This window comes from Protopterus annectens, chromosome 1.part0, assembly GCF_019279795.1.
Source record: "Protopterus annectens isolate FY-2018-M chromosome 1.part0, PAN1.0, whole genome shotgun sequence".
NCBI classification, from domain to species: Eukaryota; Metazoa; Chordata; order Ceratodontiformes; family Protopteridae; genus Protopterus; species Protopterus annectens.
In genome coordinates, this window is record NC_056725.1 from 677372702 (window position 1) to 677397521 (window position 24820).

The following is a 24820-nucleotide window of genomic DNA, read 5'->3' on the forward strand; positions in this document are numbered from 1 at the left end:
TAAGCATTATTTTCATAGGTGGGTGAGTGGGTGTCAGATCACCACTTTTGAAGGGCTGACAGACCTTTTGGTGAGGGAACAAGCCCTTAGCACTTTGCCTCAGGACATGAGAATCTGGTTAGAAGATAGGCAATGCAATACTGCAGATTAGTTGGGGAAGAAGGGAGACCTATACCTAACAAGCAGGGCATTACTGCACAGGAAAGGGATACCCAGTGCTGCTCATGGATTTAAGGGAACCCATGGTGGGCAGCGTAGACCACCCCAACAGAGTCTCCCAGTAGCAGGGGAAGCCACTAGTCCAGGTACATGCCCAGGACCAAGAGTTAAATGTTTTAAATGCAACCAGTGGGGCCATGCAGCATATAGATATCCATGGAGGCAAGGTGGGAAACAAAAGGTGGGAGAGCCAGTAAGTGTGAATGACAGAATGCCAGTAGTAAGTTGTCTCGAGGCAACAAGGGTACCAAACTACCACAAAAGGTTATATCCTATCTTAGTGGATGGGAAAGAGGCCACTGCTAAGAGAGACACAGTCTCTGACCTATCCATTGTGAAGCCTGCAATGCTTAAAGAGGAGCAGTACTTGCTTGGGCAGTCTACTTCAGTCAGAGCTTTTTGAGGAACCCCATTCCAAATACCTTTGGCTAGGGATCACCTTGACTGGGAGGTTGGAAAAGGAGGCCAGCAGGTAGGTGTGTTTGAGGATATTCCTGCCGATGTCCTCATAGGAAATTATTTTGATAATGCAGTACCTTGTGTGCATGCAGTGACACTCAGTCTTGGAGACAAGCATGTGGGTCTGGTAGTCTGGGGAATCCCAGAAAGATCGCAGACTTGAAGTCAGGGCTGGTGTGGTGGTTACGTCAGAGAGGGAGCTACCATGTAGCAGTGAGACTGAAGGTGAATCACAACTGCTTGTGGGTACAGATGTTGTAAGCCAAACAAAGCACCCCGAACCACTGCTAGATAGGCAACACTGATTTATTAAGCCGAACAGTTCACTGAAAGTACACAAACGCTGAAAATAGTCACCATTTATGGGTACAGATGTTCCCTTGGACAGAGTGACTGCAATGACAGAATTGAGTAATAGTACCCAGGCTGACAGTGAGGCACCACTGTCAGAGGATGCCAGACTTCCTAAGGAAGGGGAGCTGGGAAGGGTTACAAAGAGAGAGTTGAGACAGGCTCAGCTCTCAGACCCTACAATACAAGGCCTGAGGGAGGTAACTAGTGAGGCACCTGATTCTCAAGGGAAGGGGGATCTGTATACTGGGACAAAGGGTTACTGTGTAGAGACTGGACCCCCGAGAGAGGGCTAGAGGATGAGAGAATACAGTAGTTGGTAGTGCCCACAGCCTACTACCTGGCACTTCTAGCCATAGCCCATGATATTCTCTTTACAGGTCATAAGGGCATGAAGCATACCAAGAGATGTATTATGCAGAACTTTTATTTGCCTGGGATTTCCAGAGATGTAACAGGGTACTGCAGGACCTGTGAGCAGTGCCAAAAAGTAGGCAAAGCAGGGGACAAGATCAAAGCTCCTTTGATGCCTTTTCCTGTGACTGAGGAGCCATTTCAGAGGGTAGCTGAGGATATTGTGGGGCCTCTGAGTACCCCAAGTTCCACAAGGAAAATGTATATCCTAGTGGTAGTAGATTATGCTACCAGATACCCTGAGGCGGTAGCTCTGTCCTCCATTGAGGCAGAAAAGGTGGCAAATGCTTTGTTAGAGATTTTCAGCAGGGTAGGTTTCCCAAAAGAAATACTGACTGACAGGGGTGCCAATTTCATGTTTGACTTGCTGGCTTGTCTATGGGAGCACTGTGGGATAAAGCACCTAAAGACCACCCCATACCAGATTAATGGTCTTGTTGAGATGTTAAACTCTACACTCAAGACCATGCTATGGGCATTTACAGACCAGTTCAAGATGGAGTGGGACAAATATTTGCCCCATCTGCTGTTTGCTTACAGACAGGTGCCCCAGGAATCCACAGTTTTTTTTACCCTTGGAGTTGCCGTATGGGCATAGGGTGAAGGGACCTCTAGATTTGATTCGAGATGAGTGGGAGGAAGAGTGTAAATCCCACAAGGAGTCTCTTGTGGAATATATCCTAAACCTCAGGACAAGGCTCAGGGAACTCATGGGCTTGGCCCTGGAGAACATGGCAGCAGCCCAACAGCAGAAAAAGGTCTGCGTAGACAGGAATGCTCGAGCAGAGAGTATGCTGTAGGCCAGCAGGTAATGGTTCTCATTCCTGTCAGACACAACAAGCTGCAAGCAGCTTGGGAGGGACCCTTCAAAGTTGTAAGGAAGGGCAGTGATGTTAACTACATGGTAGAACTGCTAAGCAGGAGGCAAGGGCACAAACTGTACCACATTAACATGATGAAACCTTACCATGATAGAGAGACGATTCTGCTGAATATTTGCAGTGGATGGCAGAAGGAGTTTGAGGGGGATCTGGTGACTGATTTCCTCAGTGCCAGCCTTTCCCAGGTGTGTGTGTGTGTGCGTGTGTGCGTGTGTGTGTGTGTGTGTGTGTGTGTGTGTGTGTGTGTGTGTGTGTGTGTGTGAGCTACTTGGGCAGGGACATGAAGCACTGGTTGGACAGAGAGGGTGCTGGAGGTCTTGGCTTGATCATTCAGCTGAGATGTCAACTCTACAGCTGTGCCAGTGGGGAGTTTTAATGGGGATCCGGAGAAAGAGGGAGAAACCAGACCCAAACTGACTGTAGTCTCTGTTTGCTCTTAGGGGAAATTGCACTTTACTGTGTGTGTACTTGTCATTCTCCCAGTGTGTACACCACCCACTGTTGCCAGTGGTGAGGATTGAGGCTCCTTCATTACTGGTCCAGTGTTGGGGCATCACAGGCATTTCGCTTTTAAATTTAAATGATTTATCAGCATCATTTTGTAATGTTCAGCTACACAACTTGCAATTGCCAATGTACTGATTTAAAAAAGGTTAATAAAAGAACATTTCATTTCACCTTTAAGCAATTTGACACATAATACACACCACAGACTGAGCAGACCTGCAATACTGCTGCAGCTTGAAGGAAGTGATAACAGAGTATCATATCCAGAACAAGTGCAAAGCATCAAAGGTTTCCAAGAGAACAGCAAAATGCTGGGTGATGTAGTACAGTACTTCCTCGGGTGCGCAGTACCAAGTCGCACTTAAACCCCACCCACTACCCAATAGTCTGTAATGTGTTTTAATAATGAATGAATATTCATGTTTATGTCTTCACCGGCCACATGGACATTTATTGGGAATTTGGCATGTTAACTTGAGGGAGAACTACAATTACCTATTCTTAAAGAAGCAGGACTATAACTCCAAATAAGTTTTTTTTTTTACATTTTTGCAGGGAGGAAGCCCCCCTGCATGCTGCACAGACCCTGCAGATTAAATAGACCAACTCCAAGAATGCACTACATTGAGGAAAAGGGTAAATTTCCTGTTCCGCTCTGTATTGCAATCTCTATTCAAAAGATTTAAAGTTTCAACATTTCAATATTATGGTCCTAACCATATGAATTTCAAAGTTTTGATACTTTGATCATCTGATAGGGATTCCTTACAACTTACATTGAACACTTGCCCCATTTAATTCATTGAACACTCACAAATTTATGTGGGTGGATGACAGATATGTACATCAGCAACTTATGTATGCATGATGTCACTGTCAAATCTGCATGGCAGTCAGTCATGCATCATTTGCATACGACAATCCAGCCATTTGGCATGTTAATCACACAAGACACATCCACTTCAGTGCAGATCAACTGGGAAGTACTGTTCTACAACAATGCCAAATGCTGGCTACAATCCATGTATATTAGCAGGGCACATGGGAAAAGCAGACTAAATTCACTATATGCTACTTGATCTGCTGCTCCTGTGGTGGCTGAAATTTTGCACATCCCTGGAACATTCCCTGTTTCTCTCCACTCTATCCTGCCCCCCACTCTGCTATCTACCATCTAACTTACCTGCTTGCTGTAAGCTCCCTGACTACCACCCCCTGCTTATCCTATTTCTATGGTCTTTACTACTGCAAACTGCACTCCTCTATCTTCCCTGCCCATCTCCTGGTTTTTCTGTACTCCTAATCTATTCCCTTCTAATCTTTACAGACCCACTCAGTCTAGTTCTTTCTCTCTGAACTACTCTTCCCCCTGCCTTCTCCTGCTCTCACATCTGCCATACTTACCTGCTTTTCTGATTGTTTTTTGGGATCTTCTCCGTGGGTGCTGACCCGCTCTGTTCACTCCCCTACCCTATCCCATTTTCCACCCACCCCAATTCAATTACATTTATGCTATACTATCCCTCCCCTTCCTCTCAGCCCAGCCACTCACAATCCACTTCCTGCTTGTAAATTAAACCCATCCCCTCTCCAGCCAAATCTGTAATAACCACACCCTCCAACCCTAGCTAACAACACCTACTCCATAATCTTACCTAGTTAGCTACACTTTACTCTATAACTTATACACATACCTAAAAATGCAACTCCTTCTCTTTACCACTACTATTCTCCTATTCATCACTACTATTACCTCTTATCACTCCTACCTTTCCCACCCTCATACCTGTTCCCCAACCTCCTGTGCCTATGAAAATACACATACAACCTCCTGCATCATCTCACCATCTCTTTTTAACTTCTCTCCCTCTTGTCTCCACAAACTAACTATATATCATACCCCTTCATACTCCTCCAAATACAAAATTAAATTATACAACCTCCTATTACCTTATCCTTCACTCACACATCTCATTAATAACTTACTATGCTCTAGTGACATCCACCCAAATCCAGGCCCCTCTCCCTCTCCCCTCTATCTCACATCACTAAACTCTTCCTATACCTCCTCATCAACTCACTCTCACAACCTAACCCATCCTCATAACACAAATGCATCCTTACTGAAACAACTAACCATTTACTCCATTAATATACAAAGCCTAACCAACACAATTACTGAACTTCACTCCTGGATAGCCCAAACTACCCCACGCAGTCTTTCTTTATCTGAAACATGGCTCAAACCTCATATCAGTAATAAAGAAATACTCCCACCCAGTTATAACATATATTGCTTAGACCGAAGCCCAAAGAAGGGAGGTGGAGTAGCCATCCTCAACAAAGATGGCCTAAATCTCTCATCTGTCACCATCCCTATCCCTGACTTCCACTCTGCTGAACTTATCATCCTAAACTGCCATCTTAACCCACACAAGAAATTTGTCATCGCTGCCATCTACATCTCCCAGGAAACAATGTACCCATCCTAGAAAACATCCTATCCTGATTTAGCCATAATATACATTATGAAACCCTAATTCTAGGAGATGTCTATATTGACTGGTCCAAACTTACAACTGACTCTCCTAAACTCAGTATCAACCTGCATGGCTTCCATCAATTGATAACATCCCCCACCCACTACTCTGGAAATGTATCCTCCAGCTCAACCATCGACTGGATTCTAACTAACTCTCCTTTCCTCTACCAAAACCCCACAACCTTACCTGACTTTCTAAGTGACCATCTTCTCACACACCTCCTAAGGCACTCTACCCACTCACACAAGGCCCACCACTACAGAGATTGTCATAAGCTATCTAACATTAATATCTCCCTATTCAACTCCATACTGTCTAGCTTTGAATGGTCCATCCTTAGACTACTCCCAACCGATGACCCAGTCAACAAATTCAACATTTTCCTAAACACCCTTAGCTCCCTTGCTCCCTCCAGGAAAAATTAGAATCAAATCTAATTATGCTCCCTGGCTCTCTAAAGATACTAGATCCCTAATGCATAAAAGAGACAGCACCTGGAAAGCCTGGCATAAAACAAAGGAACCTCCCCTATTACAAGAATATAGAGAACTGCACAATCTAGTCAATAAACTAACTAATAAGGACAAAAGTCCTACTATAACTCTGCTCAACTAGATAACAAAACCAACCCCATACATTCTGGGCTACCCTCAACAATATCCTCTCTCCTGGATGCCCTTCAAATTCCTCTCCTTACCCAAACAAATCACTACAGGAAACCGCTACTTTCCTTAACAAGCACTTTTTTGAAATGGTCTAAAACCTCACTCACTCTAACTCAAACACAACTACTCCACCAGCCCCACCTGACCCTCTTAACAACCATCTCTTCTCCTTTCAACCTGTCTCCACCTCCTACATTAAATCACTTATTTTGCAACTTAAACCATGCTCCCCCTCCTCAGATAATCTCCCCCATCTTTCTTCAAACTTGCTGCTGACTCTATAGCCTATCCTGTATCTATTCTTATCAACAGATCCATCCAGGAAGCTACAGTTCCATCTATTTGGAAATATTTCTACACTATCCCCCCCTCCATAAAGGTGGTAACTCTACTGACCCATCTAACTATCATCCTATTGCCATCCTATCAACCCTCTCTAAGATACTAGAAAAATATATTCACTCACAACTTCTCAAATACCTCCTCCAGCAAAACCTTCTCACTCCCACAGAACATGGTTTCCACCCTAACCATAGTACATCTACTGCCCTCCTATCTTTCACACAGACCATAGCAGAGGCTTGTGACAACAATCTACTCATATCCTGTCTCTTCCTTGACCTTTCCAAAGCCTTTGATACCATCTCTCACTCCATCCTCCTAACCAAACTTGCAAACCTTACTCTATCTACTACCTCCCTTACCTGGTTCTACAGCTACCTATCTTGTAGACAATAATCTGTTAGATGGCTATCTTCCTACTCTCCCTATATTTCAATCCCTACTGGAGTCCCACAAGGCTCCATCTTGGGTCCCCTACTATTTATTGTTTTCACAAATGAGCTCTACACATCTTGCAAAAAGTCTTCCCTCATCCAATATGCAGACAACTCAAGACTCATCTCCATCTCGAACAATATCTCAGAACTACATTGCCTCACTCAACATTCCTTTCTTACCACCGAAAAATGGTTGTCAGATAATCAACTCATCAACCCCAAAAATTCTAAGCTCTTGCTCTTTCTTTCCCGCTCTCTTTCCCATCATAAATCCACTTTTACTATCACTTCCTCCAACAACACAATCATTCAGCCTGAACCTCAAACTAAACTCTTAGGTGTCATAATAGATGATTGTCTTAAATTTAACCTACACCTACTCCAATGTATCAAAAAAAAAAACAAAAAAAAAAAAACAGAAACTAGGATTGCTGTATCGTAATAAAAAATTTCTAACTCCAAATGATATAGTCTCCCTAGCTCAGGCATTCCTCCTACCCTCACTTCTTTATGCTGCCCCAGTACAAACATATATTCAGAACACTACCTTGACTAAACTCCAACAAACATATTATAAAATTGCTAGATTCATTACCAACTCTCACTGCACCTTGTATCACTGGCTTGCCCTAAACTCCCTGCAATGGCTTGCATTCCCACAGCTACTATTAATATCACAATTCCAAATTGTACACTCTATATTATATAGACCATCCTCCTGTCCATGTCTCTCTACCCTTGTATCCACCTACTTCCCATCTTGGTCCCTGTGCACTTCAAACCAGCAAATACTAGCAGTCTATCCACCAAAGAAAAATGTGGGCAAATTACTATACAAATGCTCAGTTGCCCAGTCCTGGAACAAACTTCCCTTAGACCTACGTGCCATTATACACCCATCTCACTTTAAAAGGGAAATCATCTGCTCAACTCCAAAACTTGTCCCTGTCATAACCTCACCTAACCCCCACTTTCAGAGTACATAACTCCCACCCATTCTACCTAGACTGCAAATAACAGCATACCAAATCTCTCAAAGTATAAAACTAATACACTTTCTAATCACATGGTATTCTTCATCATTAAAGATTGTTTCATATACAAGGCCTTATGCTTGTATACTATCCTACTCTTATCCTTTCTCTGCTCATCCTTATATATTTATCTTACCCCTCTTTTTGCTTTATTTTTAGCTATGGCTAGCAGATTTCTAGATGTAACTGGACCTTGTTTTACCATTACTACACAACTTTCTCATACTGTAGTCTAAATGGGAATCTTTTTTCTGCAAAATGTTAAATGAATGTAACTAACTGAAACTTGTTTTTCCTCTGTAAAAGAAACACTGAATGTAACTAAATTTATCTTGTATTCTCTGTTAATATGTATATTAAATATAACTGGAGCTTTTCTCCTCAGGTCTCCACTGAAAATGGGTTTCTGTCCTGGCTGGACTAACCTGTTAACAAATGTCAATAAATAAAATAAAATAAATAAGTAGGAGCTGGCAGGCTTCGGTTAGTTAATCAGGCACATAATATTTGAAGGTCACAGGTTTATAGTAAATTTCATTGAGTGTGGAGAAAGTGAAATGTATTTCTTAATTTGGACACAGCAGCTGTGATAACATTTCCACTTTGTTAAGGGTAGAAGAAAAGGTAATCACAGAAATAAAGATAGAAAACAATGATTGTGAACTGCAGGAACTAGACCAAACCTGGATGATGAGCTAAACGTAACAGACATCAAGTGATAATAAAACATGCCAAAAATTGCCAGTGTGTGTGTGTGTGTGTGTGTGTCTGTGTGTGTGTGTGTGTGCGTGCGTATGTGTGTGTGTGTGTGTGCATGTGTGTGTGTGTGCGTGTGTGTGTGTGTGTGTGTGTGTGTGTGTGTGTGTGTGTGTGTGTGTGTGTGTGTGTTTCAGAAAGAGAGAAAATAATAACTTAGTGAGGACAGAAGATCCACATTTTGGAATCAGACATTGCCACTAGACAACAAATATACATGCAGACTGCAAATGTAGTCTTGTACTTGGCTAATATACAAGGTGTTTGAACTCATGTACCCAGTCAGGTGGACATACCTGTAGAATTTAGGAGAGTAATGCAGTGTAATAGGTAGACCTTCCATGCTTGTGGTAAAAAAGCAAGTGTTGTGGCTTCTCTAAACTTGTCAATCCATGAAGATTAAAAATCATACCTGAAGGTCAGAAAGAAGAACATGTTCTTATTTTTCACAGTATAAGCTCTTTATGCACTAGAACTTATACAATTAATGGTAGGGAGTCTTTGCAAAGACTTAGTTTATTTATTTTATAAGGTGCATGCTTATAAGCAGGTCCAGCTTCATGATGTACATTACTAAATATAGGAGTAAGGCTAAATTTGAGGTCCAAAATAATAGCAATATGCTTAAATCATAGCTGTTAAGAGGTATGTTCTTCACATTAACAATCTACTGGTTCCCCAGAAGATTATTTTTCAGGTCAATAATTTTGGGTCCAAGCAATGGACAACCATAGGCTACTGTAGAGTCTGATTAATACGCATTTACTCAGCTGTTCATTGACTAAAGAAGAGTATAGGGGTCTTTGTATGAATACCCACAGTTATGTATCTTGGCAATGAGATTTACTTGTAAGTATATTTGTTTTCCAAGAACAAAGTCATCCATTTCTTGATTTCTCAGCTTGGGAAGGCATACAGGGTAATTAGCTAAGTCAGACTTGATTAAGACTTGTATAAACACAACCATTATTCACTCGTCTTCTACTGAACAAGTAATGTTGACAGATTTAGTGAGGATACTACACCATATTTTGTTCCAGTCTGAAGCTCTGCTGACTGTGAGATTAGTACATTATGATGTTTCTTTAACTTCAGACTAACCCTGTGGCAAACTGTCTTAAGATTCTGTTACTTCCGGTCTTCAAAGCATTCTGTTATGTTTACTGCAGTCTTTCATGAGATAACTCTATTTATGGTTTTGCCAGGAACTGCTTTTTTCTGTTTTTCATAACAGTTTCACACTATTAATGCCAACCAAGTAGTACAGATGACCTTTACTTTCCAAAATATTATCTAAGACGTCTGTCCAGATCCTTTATGTCAAAACATCTAAGCTAGTCAGGGCTTTGTGGCTCCCTGTTGAACTTCTGAGGGTTGCAACAGTAAGTCTTATAATAAGACCAAAAGTATGAATAGAAATGTAAGTCTGAGGTTGTGGTAGGTAACTCAAAGTATTTACCAAACTCAAAGGTTCAGCAAGGGTGTAGGCTATGCAGGCAGGCAAAGTACCCAACCACAATGCATTTTAATAGAGTTACAGCAAGTTTTAAGCCTCTGTTTTTCTCTGCCAAAAGACCTTGGTTTGGGTAGTTGCTGTACTCATAATTTTGGGTGTTGCACTTAACTGAGGGAGATAGACTTTGCCAGTAGCAGACTAAACTTCCAAATGGGGATCATTTGGGCTGAGTCAACTTTTTAATTGCACCCAACAGCAAGCCTGGCGTGAACAGTAGTGTAACAAGGGCACAGCAGCTAACTCTATACTTCCAACATGTAGCTGTCAGTGATATGGACAAATGAAGCTAGCTTTCTGCAGTAGCACATAGCTGTGGATTGACTCAGAAGTAACCTAAAATGTCCAGTGTTTGGAAGATCCTGTATAGGCAACTGTATCTATAATTCTGAGGTCAGGCCTGCTCAGGTGGGTAATTGGTTGAGATAGCTCATAGTCAGCAATGTAGCCATAGATTTCTTGAGGGGGCCTGCAAGTACCAAATTTTCTGCAAGGGATCATTATCCCATACTTGAAGCCATGAAGGCAGTGTGATAGCCAGAAATGGCAGTAGGCAGGCACTAAAAGCTAAAGGGAAGTACATTTTTTCAAGGTATTAGATAAGTTAGAGGAAGACTGCCACTCAGATGATGACAGATATGAAAGGGTGGTGAGTTCTGATACATTTATAAGTTGTCATACCATGTTCAGGCTTGTCAGATGCACGACTGCACTGTCTTTATCCTGTCAATCAATCAATGTACTGGATCAGGAATCTCTTTAAGGTCAGTGATACAGTCGAATTCACAGACGATGTGAGGTGAGGGAAAGAACACAAATCTTCCATTATATTGTCTAAAATTATGCTAAACACAGCCATCCACAGCCAAAAAAAGATGGAAGGATCATTTTTTATTATACATTTCTTATGTGTAGGAGCATCTTATCTTCATAGCACAGCAGCATTATTTGCAAGGCAATTTATGTGAGCCTGAGGTTATCTGTCCAAGGAAATCACAGAAGTCAGGAAAAAATATTCACTGGTCAGGTTTACAAGATCAGACATCTTTAACAGTTTACATAGTCTTGGTATTTAGTGCTTTTTTCAAATCTCAAAATGTAATGGCGGGTTGTCTTCTCAACTAAAGTTTAATGTGAAATGAGCATGAAAGTCAAAGTCAAAGTTTAAGTGAACTTTATTGTCATTCAGACTGCACAACAGTGCAAATGAAGGAAATTGCGTTACTTCGAACTCAATGTGCATACAGCATATACTGATATTAATACAATAACAACACATACTAATGCTAATCCAAAAATAACAACAGTAAGACATTTATGCAGTGCAGTAACAAGTACAATGACATGCAACAAGACTATTACACTTACATGTCTTCATCAGGACCCAAAATATTGCACAAATAATATATTCCACAGATCAGAATCAGACAGATTTCAAATTGCATGGAATGCTAACTTGGCATATTTCACAAAATGTTAACTTGGCATTGTTAATACTGCACATAAGGTATAAGAATGTACTTTCATAGAGTTATTGCATGTCTGTGAATTACTTCAGCATTGTAACTCCAGACTTCGATGACCAGCATGGTGTATGCTATTACTGAAGTTCAGAAGTCTGATGGCTTGTGGAAAAAGTTTCTATTAAATTTAGCTACAGTACCTCCTGCCTGAAGACAAACGCGAGAACAGACCATGGACAGGATGAGTGAAGTCTTTGACTATTTTCATGTCTCTGCTGAGGCACCAAGCAGAGTGCAAGTCCAGGATAGATAGGAGTGTGAACCTGATAATTCTGTCCGCCACTTTCACCACCCTCTGGAGAGATTTGTGATCTGAAACTGTCTAGTTTCCATACCACACCGAGAGATTACTAGTTAGGATGCTTTCGATGGTATAGGTTATGAGAACCAAAGGTGGTAGTTTTGCTCTCCTCAACCTTCTTAGGAAGTGTACACACTGTTGCACCTTCTTGACAATGTGATTTATGTTTTAATATGAAATAGAACTGTTGTAGTTTTGCCAGTGTGGAATAATACTGGAAGACGTCTGAAAATATGTTTGCAACAGATAATCATACGAAGACTTCAACATTCACAAAACAGAAGAATCTTAGCAGTAGGGAAGTTAAAAATGTAGGTGGAAAAACGCCACAAAGCAAACCAAGGAAGAATGGAAATGTCACTCATATGGGGCGAACAGTAACATTATGTGAAGAACACAGGAGATTACGACTGGGTCTCCGATTGCAACTGTCTTATGAGAAATGGATTCCAAGAAATTCACCTTGAGAGCGAAGATCAAGAGATGAATCTTGACATTCATATCAACAGCACTATAAAAGGTTATGACCAGTGACCAGATCATAATTGTTTTGTAGTGCATGAAGCTTATCTGCTCCTTGTACTACTAGTTAGAGAAAAAAGGGGAGGATTGCAAAATGTTTTACCAGCTTTGAAAGTTACAAAAACACCTGGCACTGTCAAGCAGACAGCACAACAGGTAGAAATAAAGTGTGGCAAAGTGAAATTTAAAAATTTACAAACCTGTTTTCCTCTGTTCTTTGTTGGCTGGCACTGTCCACTGTTAATCCTTTGCACGAGAAGCAAGTTTAACAGCAGTTGGATGACCTTAACAAGCTTTTTTAAGCACTGCTAAGATCTGGTGTTGCACTAGAACCACTTAACAACCTTGTAATGCATGGAATGTGGTGATCACTCTCCAATATTTGAAAAAAGATGAATCAGTTACCCACTAAAGTGGCACAAGACCCGACCTTAACAGATGGTAAGCACCCCCAGCTTAAGTTGTTATGGTCGGATTTCACATTAGGCAGTCAAATCTGCCTATACTGACCAATAAATGAAAGCAGCAGAACATGAGATTTGTTTCTGCCTGCTGTCCACAAGAATAAGTTTTCCTTTCTTTCAATAAACTTAGAAACTTGCTGTAATAACAGGATGTGTGTTTGCCTGCATTTTCTAAAAGATACCAACTCTGAAACTGAAATGTACTGTATGTCATTATTTAGTGACTTCACTCCTCAGCAGTTTGTCCAAAACCACAGATTTTATGAGGAATATGCAATAACCTGGACATTTTGTGAAAATCTGGACAGCTGAGAGGAGTGAAAGGTGAGTATAAACATTTCAGACTGTTACAGTGTCTTTCTGATAGTGGATGCTAAGTGCTTTATGGCTTTGAAAACCAGCAGAACACTTAGCATTTTTTTCTATTTTCCTGTAAGTAATAAAGCTCCATGTACTCCAAAGAATTATGATCATGTGACCGATCATAACCCAATATTATGTGTTCTAGACATGAATGCCAAGGTTCAACTCTCAAGCTTCTCAGCTTCTTGGTATCCATGTCTCAAATACATAATAAGCAGGTTATGATCAGTGATCCGCTCATAATTCTCAATATGTTTTGTCTTCCCCAGTTTCAGAGCATAATCTCTGCACTACATTTAGATGTAGAAGAAGAATTATGTTTGATTGCAAAATCCACCAGTCATATGTGTAGTTTGGGTAGATGTTAGTTTTGTAATTAGGAATTTCAGGTAAAATATTGATGGTGCCAGAAATGTGTTGTATTTTTGACATCAGGTGGTTTTCCTCAACGATTAGTTACATATCCCTTGTTGCCTTCTGCAACTGCACTGTTTGTACTAGCAAAAATATAGCATCTAAATACCTAAGAAGCTAACAGTTATATACATCTTTGAGGGAGAAGTCAGATATAGGAATACTTACAGTTTTCTGCTTTCTTGAGCAACTGTGGTTCTGACAAGTTTTCTTTATTGTTGTTTCACCATAGAAGGTAGCACAGGTCTTGCAATGATACTTGTTCTGATGTGGGCTATTGTGAGCCCTCTATAAAACCAGCACTGTGTCTTTCGGCTTTTCCCGGTTAGGGGTCGCCACAGCGGAACTCCGGTCCGCTAATGATTGGCAGTAGATTTTTACGTGCTGGCTTGCCGGGCCTAACGCACAACCTTCAACGAAGGAACGCCCATTCACGCATGTCGCCCCACAGAAGACGCTCTAACTGAGAATCGAACGGGCAACGTCTAACTGTGAGGCGACAATGCTACCACAACATATAAAACCAGCACTAGCAGGCATAATTATCTGTACTCCAGAGTAAAAAAATAAAAATCTCATAATTAATAAAAGAGCTGTTGTACTGTAAAATACACCATAGCTATGTACAAATGAAAGCTTCTCAATTATATATACCACTAATATACAATGCAGAATCCATGCCTACAGTAGTCATTGACTATGGGCAGGATCCCCAGAAGTACCAGAATTAGTCCAAGGTAGAAGACAGTAACATGATTCTCTAAAATGCAGCTGTGTCAGTCTGCCCTTCTTGTAGAGTGTGAAGTCATCTAATCATGATATGCTACAGTTATTAGTATACCCCACGTTAACATATTCGTGACACGTAGCAGGAGCAACATCTGCTCTTATGAAGTGTGCTACAACAGGTCCCATCATAGTTGTATTGGAAGTGTTACTGGAAAAGGCACTAGAATGAACCAACCACCTGGACAGAATTTGTCCAATAAGATGCAGTCCTCGGTTACCAGCTATACAGGAAAAAGCTGATTGACCATTCTAGTTTCTATTATTTTCCTTACAGTATCTAAATTGCGCATGGTCATATCAGTTATGCAGCCTTGATTCATTCTTTTATTCGTCTCTATTCCCCTACCTCAGGAAAATCACTGGAGGTTGGTTACAGTGGACACATAAAAAACAAACAAACAAAAAACACTCCAACATAGCCATTTATATTATTTATTCCTAAAACAACCTGTGGGAAAAAACATTCCATATATTTCAAAGTAGGTTGTTTTTTCAACGGTTTAAAACATTCGGTATAAAATGCTTAATACAGAAATTTAAAGCACAACACCATATTTGAAACATTTGCTAGATTAGCAGATAGCCATGTATCAAAAATTTTAAATGCCACTTGCATAAAATGCATCACATATTAAATATTCAGAAAACCATTTTAGAGGTTACAAAAGAACTACTTACTATCATAATTTCATTTTTTGAAACTATTACTATTGGAATTATGACTCCTTTGTATCCAACATGCAGTGAATCTTTCGTCCACTAGATGGTGACAAAGACCTTTATCTCAGTTCATATATTTCAAAATGGTTTTAATGTAATAGTTGTGTTCAAACCAGGATTATGTAAATTTTTGAACATCTGTATTTAATAGCACTCTCGACTGTAAGTCATTATCTAACCTTCCCTCTCTCTTACCGGCATCGAACCTAACTGAACTATACATAGAAAAAGAAAAAGCCCATCCTAGTATTAGTCTCCAATAAAACACCTACACTTAGATGTAGCTGTGCAGTATTTCAACAACACTTTCCTTACTATTCATAACAACCTTGCTTCCACTAAGAACGTGCGCACTAAAGCTAAGTCCTTTCCGTGGCTAACCAAAGAGACCAAAATACTAATAAAGCACAGGGATAAAGCCTGGTCAGATTACCATATATCCAAAGACAAAACTGACCTTGTAACATATCAACAGCTAAGAAACCTAACAAAGAAACAGATCAAAAATGACAAACAAACTTACTTCCTGTCTGGTCAACAAAAACACCAAAATAACCCCAAAAATTTCTGGCAATCTATCAACCACCTCCTCAACCCCGGTATTAACCCAACCCCTCCCCCAGCCACCTCAAACAACTCAGACCCTATTTCAACACAATTCAACTCCCACTTCATAAATACCATGACCTCCTTACTAGACTACCAACCTTCTCAATCTCTCACATTCCCCACCCCAGAAAATCTCAACCCCCTCACTTTCTCACTCATACAAACCAACTACATAAAGAATCTGAAGAACCACTCAAGCCTGGTAATACTGTATATTCTATTTTACTTTGTTTTTCTTTTGTCATTTTTTGCTTGTTTTATTGTTTGATTGATTGCTATTTTTATTAGTGGTATCTTTTTAATGTGTAAAGTTATAGTATGATAGTGGAGCTTTTCTCCTCGGGCCTCTGCTGTAAATGGACATATATCCAGCCAGACTAGCCCGGTTAACAAATGTAAAATAAAAAATAAATAAATAAAAATAAAAATAAAATAAATCTGCTAACTAAGCTTAAACCCTGCTGTGTCACTGCAGACAAACTCCCAAATGAATTTCTAAAACTTGCTGCTCCATCAATTGCCTACGCAATATCAATTTTGACTAATTGCTCTATTACAGAACAATATGTTCCACTTCTATGGGAAATATCCCACATCATACCCCTCCACAAAGGTGGACCCTCCATAGAACTAACTATTGCCCCATAGCCATCTTCTCCACCCTGGGAAAAATCCTAGAAAAATGCATCCACAAGCTACTCATTAAGTATCTCCTTAACAATAATTGACTTTCCAGTTCTAAGCACGGCTTTAGACCTAAACATAGTACCAGCACTGCTCTACTAACCTTCCCTGACACTATTCATCATCACATGAACGAAGGCCAGCTTGTCTCATCCATCTTTGATATGTCTAAAGCCTTTGACACCATATCCCACTAACTGCTACTTAATAAACTGTCCTCCCATTGCCTCAGCCCATCAGCTCTAACTTGGTTCCATAGCTATCTTTCCAATCGTCAACAGGCTACAAAATGGGAAACCTCACTTTCTCTCCTACTCCCCATTTCTGTAGGTCTACCCCAAGGTTCTATACTTGGTAACTTCTCTTTATCGTATTTAGAAATTACCTCAGCTCTGCTACTCAACTAACATCCATATTTCAGTACGCAGATGATGCTACACGTACCTGTTCAGCCACCTCGCCCCAGGAGCTCCAACTAAAAATGCAATCAGCTTTTCAGGACATTGAAAAATACCTCTCCCAACAACAACTCATTCTGAACCCCAACAAAACAAAGATTTTAGTTTTCAGTAATAAAAACTCAAACTCTCCCATCTCCCACTCTCAATTATCTTTGCAAATGGCACCAAAATAGTACTCACTAACCAAACCAAACTTTTAGGTGTTACTGTAGACAATAGTAACATTTGATAAACGTATTGCACTTACAATCAAGAAAGTTCACATCAAATCAGGTACCCTATGCAGAGCCAAACCATTCCTAACTCCAAAAGCCAGACTCTCCACAGCCCACTCACACCTGCTATCCTCCCTCCTGTACGGCTCCCCAATATTCACAAACTTTTGAAAGTCAGACCTTAACAACCTAGAATCATGCTACAATAAGATTGCAAAATATGCTACTAACCAACCACACAGATCTCAGCACTGCTCGGCTCTTTGTCAGTTAAACTGGCTAGAACTCCCCAACCTTTTAGCACTACATCAACTAACCTTAGCCCACAATATAGTCAATCAACCTAGCAACTGCCCTGCTATTTCCAACTTAGTCCAGCCCAATACCAATCTCAGAACTCTCAGATCTTCTAACAAACTTTTGCTAAAGGTTTCCAACTCCCACAACTTTCATGGTGACTCACTCTATTCGCACAAAATTTCCAGACTCTGGAACACTCTTCCCAATACCATAAATAAAATCCCTAACCACCATCAGTTCAAACTCCTCCTAAAGGAACACCTTGCTAATCACTGGCTGTGCTGTTGCCACTCTCCAGGCTAATTTCTTTCCCATACCCTTTACTTATGCCCCACAGGGTTCACCTACTTCAAACAACCCTTATTAATTTCTGCAACCCCAGTACACTCCTCACCCTGCCTGGGAATTCTTATTCACCCTCTTCTCTGGACTCTGCCATCTCTGCTCCATATCTAGGAACAGCAGGATGAAAGATATCCTTAGCTATAGATACATGTTTCAAGCATACAATGCTCATAACTGTTACCTGCATATGATATTTGACTCTGTGCTGAATTCATTATTTCTCTGCTCAATTGCATCTTCTATCATTGTTGCTGAATTGAATTTGAATTTGTCTTGTTTTGTTCTGAATATAAATCACAAGTTGCTTTGTTTTGTTTTGTATATAAATCACAAGTTGCTTTGTATATAAATCACTACTGTATGTATTGTATTGTTTTTGTATTGCTTTGTATTGTACAATGTGGAGCTTTTCTCCCTGGTTTCCACTGAAAACGGGCTCCTGGCCCAATCGAACACTACCCGGTTAACAAACAAAACAAATAAATAATATTTTTTTTCATCCAAAGGTATTTCATATTATACGGTACATTAGTTTCATAATTTTCTAGTATTTTAATAAATGTTTAATAATGCAAATTCTAAAGTGATAGTTTTTCCTGTGTAGTAGGAATTACATCTACCTATGGCTAACTTTCACTTTTTTGGTGAAGGGCAGCATTTTTTGCAAATCTTGCTTTGTGTGTAACTATGTTATGGAAGTAAAATCATTCAAAGTGTTATATACAACAGGAATTTCACAAAAAGTGTTTCATAATTTGCCAGACAGAAAGGTTGTGATTCCTAGACAAGTGTTAATATTTGAGGAGGTCAATGTGTGAAGAGTCTCCAATCACATATGTTTAGTGTTGAATAGCAGCAGTATACAGAGTAAAGGCCCAGACAGAAAAAGAGAAGAGCAGTGATAACTGGATAAACAGCATTACTTTTCTGTACATCGTCAGCATTACAGAAGCATGCATCACAGATGTGACATCATAGACGAGGCAGCATAATATGCACTCATACTGCACTACGGCACCAGAAGGCTGCACGTAATACCCATATGGTACAAGATGAACAGCAGAGAAGGCAGGGCATGCTCAGCAAAATGGCAAGCATGCTCATCATATAAACAGGAGGAAATGGGGTCAAAAATGAGAGGACAGCAAACCAAGGGAAACACAGAAATTTAGCCATAGTCAAAGAAGTGGGGGAAAGGTAGGGTCATTTATTTATTTATTTATTTATTTTTTTTTTTTAGGAAAGAGTCCCTTTTGGAAGTGTTACAAAAGAAAGTTAGATGAGGAAGGTGGCAATGGATGAGCTAGAGGGAGAAGGGTAGGTAGCAGGGCTAGACAAATGGACACAGACTGCAGTCACAGACAGTGAGGGAAGGTACACATAAAAGGAGGGGAGTACAGAAGATGGACACATATACAGAAAGTGATGACTGAGGAGATTAGGCAGTGGAAAAGGAATTGGGAATTGCACATAAGGAAGGAAGGTAAAACACTAAGCTGAGGATAGGGTGAGGCAGTGGCATATCAAGGGTGGGTCAGTGGTGAGCAGTCCACCTCAAGTGCAAGCAATAAGTGGATGGCGCATTGTCATGGGGGTCCAATCAGCAGATGTTGATGGTGTAGTAGCACAGTACTGGTGTTCAGAAAGGAATGTTGATACTATATTTGTGTTCACGGCTAAAGCACTTAAGTTATTTGTGTGTGGAATTTTAACTGTAGCAAGCTGCTACAATTTCAGAGCAGAAGAGCTTTTTCCTGGGGTGGGGGAGCTTAACTTGTTCCTAAACTTAGAGTTGAGGTGTACACCAGATCAGAGAACTGCACAGGGCACCAGGTAACCTAGACACACTTTTGGGGTGAGGTCCTGACATGGTTAGATGCCAGGGTGGCCCAGACAGCAACAAATCCAGACATTACTTACCTGAGTGGCTTACTTTATGGCCACTTGCTTCCTGGTTGCACAGTAGATGGGACCTGCCAATTGTGTGACTCCACTAGACAAATCAGAGCATGCTCCTCAATGTCAAGATGAGCTTCCAGTTGCTGGCACAAATTGACAGCCCCCCCCAGCCTTTGCAACTGATGCTAGACCACTGGAGACTCCTTTACTCTACTTTCAGGAGTGCAGCCTTCACCCCCCTCCAAGAAGCAGGCATGAAGGACAACTGTAACCAGATCACCTCTGTCTGGGGGGGGGGGGCATTATTCTCCTGCTTGACAGGCAAATGTGGCAGCCAATGGTGACTCAGTGCCATAAGAGGTGGCCAGCCCAGGCCAAGATGACTGTAACCTCACTTTATCCTCTTCCACAACTGGACCTGAGGAAAAAAAAAATAAGATACACATATGCTACAAGCACAATAACAGTTGTAAAGTGAATTAGCAGAGATACCACACAAAATCCTGCTGCCAGGAGAGGTACTCCTGCTTATGTGGCACTGAACCATGTTCAGCTGTTCCTTCAGCATATGTTTTTTTAAGTATATATGTCCAGCGGTTAAGATAATAGAAGTCAGTCATACTGAAAAAATGTTTATTCCACATTTCTGGCTTGCTCAGCTGAAGAGCTGCATCCCACTGGTGAAACAAGTTAGAGTGATCTCACTTCAAGTTGCTGTATCTCTATCCAGCATTGCTGAATTGTTCAAGTGACACCAATGGCACTGGATAAGCATCTGTGTTCACTCTGGCCAGACATCCAGTTTATACAATGGCTGCTTCCTAAAGTTCTTGTACAGGAAGAACAAGAAAATCTTGTTCTCCCTGGCACATCAAGCAGGAGCCCTGCAAGTCCCCTGTTCCTGAAGCAGCCATAAACACTCACCCAGGTCCAGCTGATGAGGAAAATGGCAACCTCATGTACACAAACACAGCTTTCTCATGTGTTACACCTCAAGCATAGTGCGGTACCTTGGCACTAGGACATGACCATAATGGTGCACCATCACTCTGCAGCATGCTTGTAGTGCTGCACCTTGACACTATGACATGGCCATAATGCTGCCATCTAGGGCATGCCTGTAGCACTGCACCATGGTACTAGGACATGGCCATAATACTGCACCATCATTCCAGGGTATGCATGTAGCACTGCACCATGGTACTAGGACATGGCCATAATACTGCACCATCATTCCAGAGTATGCCTGTAGCACTGCACCATGGCACTAGGACATGTCCATTATGCTGCACCATCACTCTAGACCATGCTTGTAGCACTGTACTACAGGTGCATGTGCTATATGCATACACATACAGATCACATGGCTGAAGCTCACCAAGATATGCACATGTATGCCTAGAGCAGTGTAAACAGGCAATAACTCACACTCTCTGCAGTTTTCGTACAGAGCTAACTGATCCACAGCTGATGCCATACCAGTAGCACTACATATCTCCCTTGAGCATTTAGAGGGCAAAGACAACTATGTTAGGATGCTGTCATAGACTTCAGCTCTGCATTTAATACAATGGTACCAATGCAGCTGATAGAACTGGCACATTTAGGAATATCTGTAACTGGATCCTGGATTTCCTGATTGAGAGACCACAGAGTTCAGGTAAGAACACATCAAAGTACATCATGATTAACACCAGGGTTGCACAGGGATGTGTTCCCAGTCCACTGTTATTCACCATCCTGACCCATAACTGCTATGCTAAGCACAAGTCCAACCATATCATCAGGTTTGCTGGTGACACCACAGTCGTGGGGCTCATCACGAAGGAGGATGAAAGGACGTACAGACAGGAGGTGGAATCTGATCAGTTGGTGCGAGGGGAACAACCTTGACCTGAATGTAAGCAAGACCAAAGAGATTATCATCGCCTTCAGGAAAAGGAGAACAAACCACCCAGTGATCAGGATTAATAGTAAGAGTGTGGAGAGAGTAAAGAGTACGACATTCCTGAGTGTACACATAACAGAGGATCTCTCATGGTCATGAAACACCGGACATCTGGTCAAGAAAGTGCACCAACATTTCCACTTTTTAAAAAGACTGGAAAAAGCTATGCTTCCTCCTTATATTCTTTCCACCTTTGGCAGAGGTGCAATAGAGACCATCCTCACCTGCAGCTTCACAGTGTGGTTTGGAAGCTGCACAGTTACAAAAATGAAGGCGCTACAGAGTGGAGAGAGTTGCAGAGAAGGTAACAGGCTCCAGTCTTCCATCAATACAACATCTTTATTCTGCAAGAAGCATCTGAAAGGCCACAAAATAATGCAGGACAACAAGCATCCTGCGCATGGACTGTTTAAGCATCTGGCATTGGGCAGGAGATATCGTAGCATCTGCTGCAGGACTACAAGATTCAGTAACAGTTTCTACCCTACAGTGATGAGACTTCTGAACTCGGGCACTAGTCACAGGGATCTGGACACATAATAAGTCAATGCAATATATACTTACATATATTCCAAGTAAGTGGAACATTTATTTATTATATCCATAGTCAGTATTATTTAACTCACTCAAGTGCTAATATTAGACAACTAACTTAGGCATTTCAATCTGTAGTGGTTTTTGCATTACTTTAAATAGGGTAGTTAAATTTAACTTGGGAAGGGTATAGTTTTCGTATATGAGTGTTGGTAATATCTCTGCTCTTTCTTGTGTGTATTGGGGGTAGTATTGTATTTGTTAGTTATGTTTATTGCTCTACTTGTATGTATTGTTTCACTTTCCTTTGTAATCTCAAGAATTGAGCTGATGCACAAAATTTCATTTTGGCTACCCATGTGTAGTTCTAAATGACAATAAAGTTTACTTTGACTTTGACATAATGGCACTAACTGACATCATTAGCATACTTGCCACTCTAACAGGCTTTTGGTAGTGTGATCTAAAGCACCAGTGCACAACATAGCTTACAACAATACAACACACAGAAAGAGAATAATTTATGTAAAGCCTTTGTAAAAACTGAGCTTCCCTGTGGCTTGTCTCTCAACTTTGCTCAAGAATTCTGGACAAAGCCAAAAATAAAGGAGGAGAGAAGGGCCATAATCAGGGACACATTTTCTATTTAAAAAGTTAATGGAACAACAGGTTTTGCATCAACATGCATTTTCTGGACTATAGAAAGCATGCAACGTTAATGCCTGGTGTTATTGACTGGCTGTAATCATCAGTGATTTCCCAAAAATCTAAAATTTTGTGAGAGACTGGGCAATAACATGAGTGAAAATCAGAGACATTCTGCAAAATTCTGGACAGTTCAAAGTTATGCTGAGAGGTAAAGAAGGAGTCTTGACTCGTAAATAACCCTGACAATAACAACAACAAACCCTGTGGTGGATTTCAGTGAGAGTGAGAAAATGTTGTGGTCTGTGTGCTACTGTGAACCCATGACTCTGGCATGACACTGTACCATCTGACTGTGGTTTGGCAGGATTAACACTGTGAGCATAAAAAACATGGGAAGGACATGCTGCAAATAGTATGTTGTTCCAAGGCCGTATACTGAGGTATGGCTACAATATGTTAATAGGGGGAGGATGTGCATAGCACAATATGTAAATAATAATCAGCTGCAAAAAGATGGGGGCTGTGACCAAAGATGTACTTAGAAAGGGGCAAGGGGGTAGCTAGCTAGGTTCAAATTGCAAAGGGGCACAATCAAGACTGTAGAGAAAGTGCACATCGGTCCCTGTAAGTCATTGATGTGATCTCTGTTGTTTGATGTCTGGATGTGAGTGCTGATTGGTTCAGTAATAATTTAAGCAGCTACAGATGAGATCACAACTGTTTAAATGATTTCAAACACAGCTTGCAGTGTGTGTGTGTGTGTGTGTGTGTGTGTGTGTGTGTGTGTGTGTGTGTGTGTGTGTGTGTGTGTGTGTGTGTGTGTGTGTGCGTGTGTGTGTGTGTGTGTGTTAGGAACTCTAACAAGGATAGCAAGGAGCTAGTATAACTTTGCTACATTTATGAAAAGTTTAGAGAGTGTAAGAAAGATATCAAAGAACTGTTACATAAACATTATAACTCTTTGTTATAAGTGGAAGATTTTTTTTGGTCTTCATTTTTTTTTGGTAACTCAACTCAGGTTGAAGGAGGTACCAACTATGGGGATATCCAGGGTACCAACTGATGTAGCTACAGTTCTAACTGAGGTCATAGTTATCTACTTCCCATAGCTTGCCACACCCACCCACCCACTAAATGACATGTTTTGTCCCCAGGTGTACAGCTATAGTTCTACCACATTATTGTCAACTGTGGGCTGACAGCCTGCCAATCCTAGTTATGGACATCACCCAGGTCATGAGTAACTTCATTCATCAGACTCAAGATCTGGGTGTATGAACATAGCCCCATATTTCTAGCACTTTCCTGCCATAGACCACAGTGAGCCCTGGCATCTCAAATCAAGACAGTGGATGCTGTCAATAGTCACATCGTAGCAACTTGAACCCACCACTGGAGAATGTAATCCCTGACTTCCCACAACCTTAAATGGTATGTGCCTACCTTTTGCACTTCCCATGACCCTACCCCCTATTATAATATTGCAGTCACTTCTCATTGTGCAGATGACAATGACTGTGCCCTGCCCTTCATAGGATCATTGAATCATAGGCGTTTACTAGGCTAATAGCCTTAGAGCCTTTTTAAGCCTGGCCATTCATGCCTCAATTTCCCAGTTATCAATGCCTACACACTATAATGGCTTCGGTATATGGCTGTGCCTTAGGGAATCAACAAACTGCCCCTGTCCGTAAGGCCCACAGGTGACAAGCCAGGAGTGAATTTGCAGGTTTCCAATTTTTTGGTCCAAACTGCATTTGAACAGGCTTAGAGAAGTGTTCTGTTTCACATGAATGGAGAGTCTGTTCCAGAGGAGGGGGTAATCTCTGAGACACACACCTGTCCCTTCAACATGTTTGTTTATGTCACAGACAAGGTTTAGATGCTTAGAACAGGTAATTCTATTGCTGTTTGTTTTGAGAATGTGCAGCAGATCCATCAGAGCTTGATCGGAGAATGC